The following is a 7,500-nucleotide window of genomic DNA, read 5'->3' as shown; positions in this document are numbered from 1 at the left end:
AGTCAGGCATGCAGATAGGCAGGCAGAGGCAAAGACAGAACAACTGACAGGCAGACAGGCAGATAGACACATGTACAGACACACAGGCACATAGACAAAGACAAAGACATAGACATGGACATAGACAAAAACACAAACACAGACCTACATTATCCCAAATCCCTCTCAACAACAGCAGTGGTATCAGATCAAACTCCCACACAGGTTCATCGATCCTACAGTAAAAAATGAGTGATCGGCAAGTGAGTGGCAAGCCTGTACTGATCGCTTGCATTTCCATTCGGACGTGTAATTGTAGCATTCACATCTGACAGGCCAGGGAGCACTGCTACAGACTGGCAGGGGTGGTAATGAGAGAGAGAGAGAGAGAGAGAGAGAGAGAGAGAGAGAGAGAGAGAGAGAGAGAGAGAGAGAGAGAGAGAGAGAGAGAGAGAGACAGAGACAGAGACAGAGACAGAGAGAATGAGAGACAGAGAAAGAAAGGAAAAAAAGAGAAATTGTGTGGGAGAGAATAAAAGAGAGAGAAAAGGAGAGGGAGAGAGATGATCCACACAAACTTAATAAGATATGATATCCTCTTGGGTCTCCTGGGCTGACCAGAGGACGAACAATTTTGTTTGAAGTGAGGTCACACTGCGAGCAGGTCCTAAGGTCTGCACATTAGTTGACCTGGGACACCGGAAACATTTTCAACCCTTAACTTAACCCACCAGGCGCGGCCGGGATTCGAACACTTAACCTTCCGCATTGGAGGCCGACGCCTTATCCACTAGATCATGGCGCCCGTCTTAAAAAGGAAAAACAAATAATTATAACAAAAGGTGTAAAAGGCGCAGAGGCAGGCAGAACAAGTGCTGAAAGGATAGCATCAAGGAGTGGACACGCCTAGACAGCTCAGACGGCGGAGTGAAGACCAGCTGCAAAATCGTCCGTCATGTCTCCTCCACGACAGAATCGGCCAGGAAACTGAGTGAGTGAATGACTAAGGGCACACGCTTTGCGTGTTCAGTTGTATCTTTATCGTGCCTTTCACACGAATTAGTGCCAACTAGAAACAGTTCACGTCCTCCGGTCTGTCTCGTATATTCCGCCAGAGAAGGTCGCCGAACCTCAGACAAGAGACAGACTACACTACCGCACGTGAGCACTGACAGAACGAAGACGACATTAGGCCAGAGAAGGTTGTTTTTCGACCACCGGAGAGAAAGGTGGCTGCCTTTTTACATTTAGTTAAGTTTTGACTAAATGTTTTAACATAGAGGGGAAATCGAGACGAGGGTCGTGGTGTGTGTGTGTGTGTGTGTGTGTGTGTGTGTGTGTGTGTGTGTGTGTGTGTGTGTTTGTGTGAGTGTGTGTACCCATGTTTCCACAGGTTTGGTTGCCTAAATCACCATAAGGCAACCATCCACACGTGGATGGCAACCTAAACTCTGGATGGCAACCTAATTGTGTGGATGGTCGCTTCATTTAACACCGTTAAATTGACTTTTTTGACGGAAAGAATGTCATAACAATGTTCAAAATGACATTCTTTCCGTCCACACGTGTGGATGGTTGCCTTATGGTTAAATTGACACCGTTAAATTGACTTTTTTGACGGAAAGAATGTCATAACAATGTTCAAAATGACATTCTTTCCGTCCTCTATAGGCGACGAAATAGGTCAAATTTTGTGCATTTTTTAGTGCAAAATTCTTCGATGCCGGAGCGAGTACTGCACCCAGTGCTGTTGTAGTGCAAGTGCACTAGAAAGGCACTACACCCAGTGCCGCCTCTTAGGTAACCATCCACACTTTAGGTGCGTGTGTGTCTGTCTGTGCGTGTGTGTGTGTGTGTAGAGCGATTCCGACTAAACTACTGGACCGATCTTTATGAAGTTTGACACTGCGAGTTCCTGGGAATGATATCCCCGGACGTTTTTTTCATTGTTTCGATAAATACCTTTGATGACGTCATATCCGGCTTTTTGTAAAAGTTGAGGCGGCACTGTCACACCCTCATTTTTCAATCAAATTGATTGAAATTTTGGCAAAGCAATTTTCGACAAAGGCCGGACTTTGGTATTGCATTTCAGCTTGGTGGCTTAAAAACTAATGAATGAGTTTGGTCATTAAAAATCGGAAACTTATAATTAAAATTATTTTTGTATTAAACGATCCAAAAACAATTTCATCTTATTCGTCGTCATTTTCTGATTCCAAAAACATATACATATGTTATATTTGGATTACAAACAAGCTCTGAAAACCCCCCGCGGGTTAGTGGGAGTCCCATATTGGTTGGGACGAGAAAGAATTTACCCGATGCTCCCCAGCATGTCGTAAGAGGCGACCAACGGATTCTGTTTCTCTTTTTACCCTTGTTAAGTGTTTCTTGTATAGAATATAGTCAATTTTTGTAAAGATTTTAGTCAAGCAGTGTGTAAGAAATGTTAAGTCCATACTGGAAACTTGCATTCTCCCAGTAAGGTAATATATTGTACTACGTTGCAAGCCCCAGGAGCAAATTTTTGATTAGTGCTTTTGTGAACAAGAAACAATTGACAAGTGGCTCTATCCCATCTCCCCCTTCCCCCGTCGCGATATAACCTTCGTGGTTGAAAACGACGTTAAACACCAAATAAAGAAAGAAAGCTCTGAAAATTAAAAATATAAACATTGTGATTAAAATTAATTTTCCGAAATCGATTTAAAAACAATTTCATCTTATTCCTTGTCGGTCCCTGATTCTAAAAACATATAGATATGATATGCTTGGATTAAAAACAAACTCAGTAAGCTAAAAAGAATAGACATACAGAAAAGCGTGTTATCTTGCTCAGCGCGACCACTACCGCACTATTCTGCATGGCTTGTCGATTTCACTGCCTTTGCCACGAGCAGTGGACTGACGAAACTACGAGTATGTGGTCTTGGTGAAAAAAGCAGTACGTTCAGTTTCATTCTGTGAGTTCGACAGCTTGACTAAATGTTGTTATTTCGCCTTACGCGACTTGTTTTTCTTGGTAAAGTTCAAATTCGCAAGCGAACACAGAGAGAAAACCGGCACGGTTGGCCTAGTGGTAAGGCGTCCGCCCCGTGATCGGGAGGTCGTGGGTTCGAACCCCGGCCGGGTCATACCTAAGACTTTAAAATTGGCAATCGTGTGGCTGCTCCGCCTGGCGTCTGGCATTATGGGGTTAGTGCTAGGACTGGTTGGTCCGGTGTCAGAATAATGTGACTGGGTGAGACATGAAACCTGTGCTGCGACTTCTGTCTTGTGTGTGGCGCACGTTATATGTCAAAGCAGCACTGCCCTGATATGGCCCTTCGTGGTCGGCTGGGCGTTAAGGAAACAAACAAACAAACAAACAGAAAGAAAGGGAAAGCTTTCCGTGACGGCTTGGACCCCAAACATACACAACGTGAAATAGACACCACAATTACATGACTCTGAAACAAAACAGAACTCAAAACATAGAGCACATGTCATGTCTTCAGGGGCATTCGAGCACCAACAAATTTCTTCCGCGGTATACGGACAAGATCAAATTTTGCAAGATCAGCAGAAACTATGAACTTGCGAGAGCATTCGGAATCAACCTAGACACTCGGCAACCTAATTCATGCTACTCATCGCATTTGTTTGAAGTGCGCTTTTTCAGCGCAAGCTTTCTTTTGGAAAACTGTGAGCAAATAATATCTAAGGTCACTCAACATTCATGAAATTGAATGCGAAAAGGATCTGCCTGAGCAAATAACAAGTCGCGTAAGGCGAAATTACTACATTTAGTCAAGCTGTCGAACTCACGGGATGAAACTGAACGCACTGTATTTTTTCACCAAGACAGTACAGCTTCGTCAATCCCCGCGTGGAGGAAATAGCTCACTTCCCACGTGCAAAACGTAGTGATATTGACACGCCAGATTAGCGCGGTAGAGTATTGTGCGAAGCAGGAAAGCGCGCTTTTCTGTATTCTTGTTAACTTTCTGAGCTTGTTTTGAATACAACCTATCATATCTATATGTTTTTGGAATCAGGCCGGATATGACGTCATCAAAGACATTTATCCAAAAAAATGAAAAAAACATCTGGAGATACCATACTCAGGATCTCTCATGTCAAGTTTCATGAAGATCGGTCCAGTAGTTTTCTCTGAATCGCTCTACACACACACACACACACAAACACACACATACACCACAACCCTCGTCTCGATTCCCCCCTCCACAGCTGTCAGTCACTTGACACCGAATAAAAATGTTTGCGCTGAAATAAATGTAACAAAACTACCTTGTGCAGATTACTTCATCCTACTCTCTTCGGAATGCAGCAGTAAAAACAAATTAGTTTTCGTGAAGCGTGGGCACAGCTTGGCATTTGAAATGTATGCACTACGGCAAGTACAGGCTTGGTTAAAAGCAGACTCCTACTTGCGTAAGCGATCATGTTCACCATCAGATATCTGCTGTGGCCTTTACGCAACATTCTACGACCCTTTAATTCACATAAACACATGCCACATATCAACAGCCTGACTGCTTTTTGTAGAGATCTGGATTTTGGGGGGATGAATTATGTTCATAACCCAGGGGCGGATCACATCATTTCTAGGGGGGGGGGAGGGGGGAGGGGGGGGAGGGGGGTCCAAATTTGTTTTAACGTCAAATTCGACGACGCGAAGCGTTCGAACCTCCTAGGGGGATCCGGGGGTCTATGCCCCCCCCCCCCCCGGAATATTTTAATAAAAACAAGAAAATGGAGCAATCTGGTGCAATCTGAGCCAAGAAACTTCCCCTAATACACCTTCCAGAGAGTACATTTAAGAAGACAAATTTGTATTAAAACAAGGACAATTGACCGATCTGGTGTAACCTGGGCCAACAAATTACCTAACTACTTTCTCAACCCGGCACTTAGAAGACAAAGGCCTGCTCCTAGGGGGGTCCGGGGGCATGCCCCTCCGGAAAATGTTGATACAAATCAAGGAAAATGGAGCAATCTGGTGCAATCTGAGACATCAGTCCCCCCCCCCCCCCCCTGAATCCGCACCTGTAACACAGACACCAGTGCCAACATGCAAAATTAATTCAGTACAAAATTCCCACTGTGCACAGAATACAGGCACGCTTTGAATGTTTGGTATAAGTCCAAGTGAAAAGATGTTCTTTTACCATATGAAAGCTTGGACGGGTCAGTGAGCATGACGATCGTGTACGCGGGAAGGACGATACCTTTAAAATACATTTTCACGTGCTGTCACTGGAGTTTGTCTTATTTTCACGTGCTGTCACGGGAGTTTTTCTGTTTCTCGTTCTATTTTCAGCATTATTCTTTTATATCCTGTGCTGAGGCAAATAACATTTGGCCTGTAAAAATTCACTGCCTTGAAGCCGAGGTGTGCTTGTAAAAAGGATACAACATCAAATGCAACGTTTAAATGCTGAGTGTGGAAGAATGTCCACGTTAAACGGACCTAAAAGCTATATATACAGCTGTTCAAGGTCAAGGACGGAGCAATCCGAGTTGCACGTACACTACCACCATACACCACATGACATGCATTTTTCCTCAAATCAATGTCGATCCTTATAACGCGTAGCAGAAGAGGGTGATATCAATATTTATTACCCTCCTGCAGTGCTCCGGGCCTGGACAAAACTGATTGCTGTAATGAAAAGGCATCGAGACGCTTGTCGAATTCGTTATGAGAATGACAGCTGTGCTTTGGGGATATATATGGCCACGCCTGGAACACCTCTTGCTATATGAGCGAGACCTCAATTGTGGTGCTTTTCCCCCCAAGTATTGTTTGCAATCATGTGCTGAGCCGATTTCTCAGTTTGATCACAAACCCCGAGTATAATGTATAACCATATGTGAAATAACTTAGTGATGTCTTGGACCTTTTTATTTTCTTTCTCTTTTTATTTCTGTCTTACTTTTCATTTGGACATCTCGATTCCTGACGATCCTCGGCTGCCCTTTGTATGAAACGTCATCATCTGGTTCACCGGCACGGTTGGTCTAGTGGTAAGGCGTCCGCCCCGTGATCGGGAGGTCGTGAGTTCGAACCCCGGCCGGGTCATACCTAAGACTTTAAAATTGGCAATCTAGTGGCTGCTCCGCCTGGCGTCTGGCATTATGGGGTTAGTGCTAGGACTGGTTGGTCCGGTGTCAGAATAATGTGACTGGGTGAGACATGAAGCCTGTGCTGCGACTTCTGTCTTGTGTGTGGCGCACGTTATATGTCAAAGCAGCACCGCCCTGATATGGCCCTTCGTGGTCGGCTGGGCGTTAAGCAAACAAACAAACAAACATATTATCTGGTTCTGGATCACGAGTTGACAGTCTAGTTGCAGTGCTTTTGATTCGCATTGAACCCAGTACAGTTTTCTTTCCTACTACACATCGGAACGTCTTCTCGGGTAAGCTGACCTAGGTTCAATGTAATCTTCTTCGTCTTCTTCTTGTTCGTTCATGGGCTGACACTCTCACGTTCACTCGTGTTTTTTGCAATGTATTCCATTAACTAACAGAACGACATGACATAACTCGAGGTAAATAAAAATCAATATTGCTATTTCATATGTTAAGTGGATTTCCATTGGTCAATTGGGCAAAACTGAGCTCAGTGCAAAAGTGATATCGACGACATTTCCGTCGATATCAGTTTTGATATCGACGACCTCTTTATTGCTTCCCCACTTCAAAAACAAAAACACCTAAATTTAAAAACAAACAAATATATATGAAAATGTAATGATCCCAGAATTTAGTTGAGCAAGTGACTAAAGACTTTTTGAAAGAAAAGACATTTTGAAATACTGAAAAGTACAAGAAAAGAGTGAACAAAAAGAAATAATAATCAGAGGGAGGGATATGGAACAGCCAAAACTGAGACAAATACTTTTGTAATTTCTTTACAGTAAATACAAAATGTCCAGAGAATTAGCAATATATCTAACATTGACTGACTGTGTGATGATATCTTCTGCTATTGGTCTGTTTCGACAGTGATATCAAAATCTCGACCTCCGGTCTCGATTTTGATATCACTGTCTCAACAGACCATAGCAGAAGGTATCATCACACAGTCCGTCAATATTGGGTAATATCACACGACCGTCCTTATTTGTTCAAGTGAACAAATGTAAGGAGATTAAAGGCCAGGATGACGTCATTTATAGCCTCACGTACTATTAACATATCCAGAAATTTTGTTTACGAGAGATGCACACTATTTCGAAAAGACTGTCAACTACGATAAGAACATTTTTTCCCCAACTCATCCTTCAATTCCATTAGTTCTTACTTCACCCAATATAACTCGCGCCAGTCTTCCAGCAAACACAACACCAACTTACACACAGAGGACATATCAGCTAATAAGTTGCAGCGCCACAAGGAATAACGCGCCAGCAACTACTAGCGCCGTGTATACGTGTTGTCTTGGTCATCCTACGGATCGGACTCCTGTTTTTGGCAGCAGCGATCTACTTCCCATAACAAACACATCGT

The sequence above is a fragment of the Littorina saxatilis genome, linkage group LG12 (genome assembly GCF_037325665.1).
Source record: "Littorina saxatilis isolate snail1 linkage group LG12, US_GU_Lsax_2.0, whole genome shotgun sequence".
Classification (NCBI taxonomy): Eukaryota; Metazoa; Mollusca; class Gastropoda; order Littorinimorpha; family Littorinidae; genus Littorina; species Littorina saxatilis.
This window is presented reverse-complemented; position numbering follows the sequence as displayed.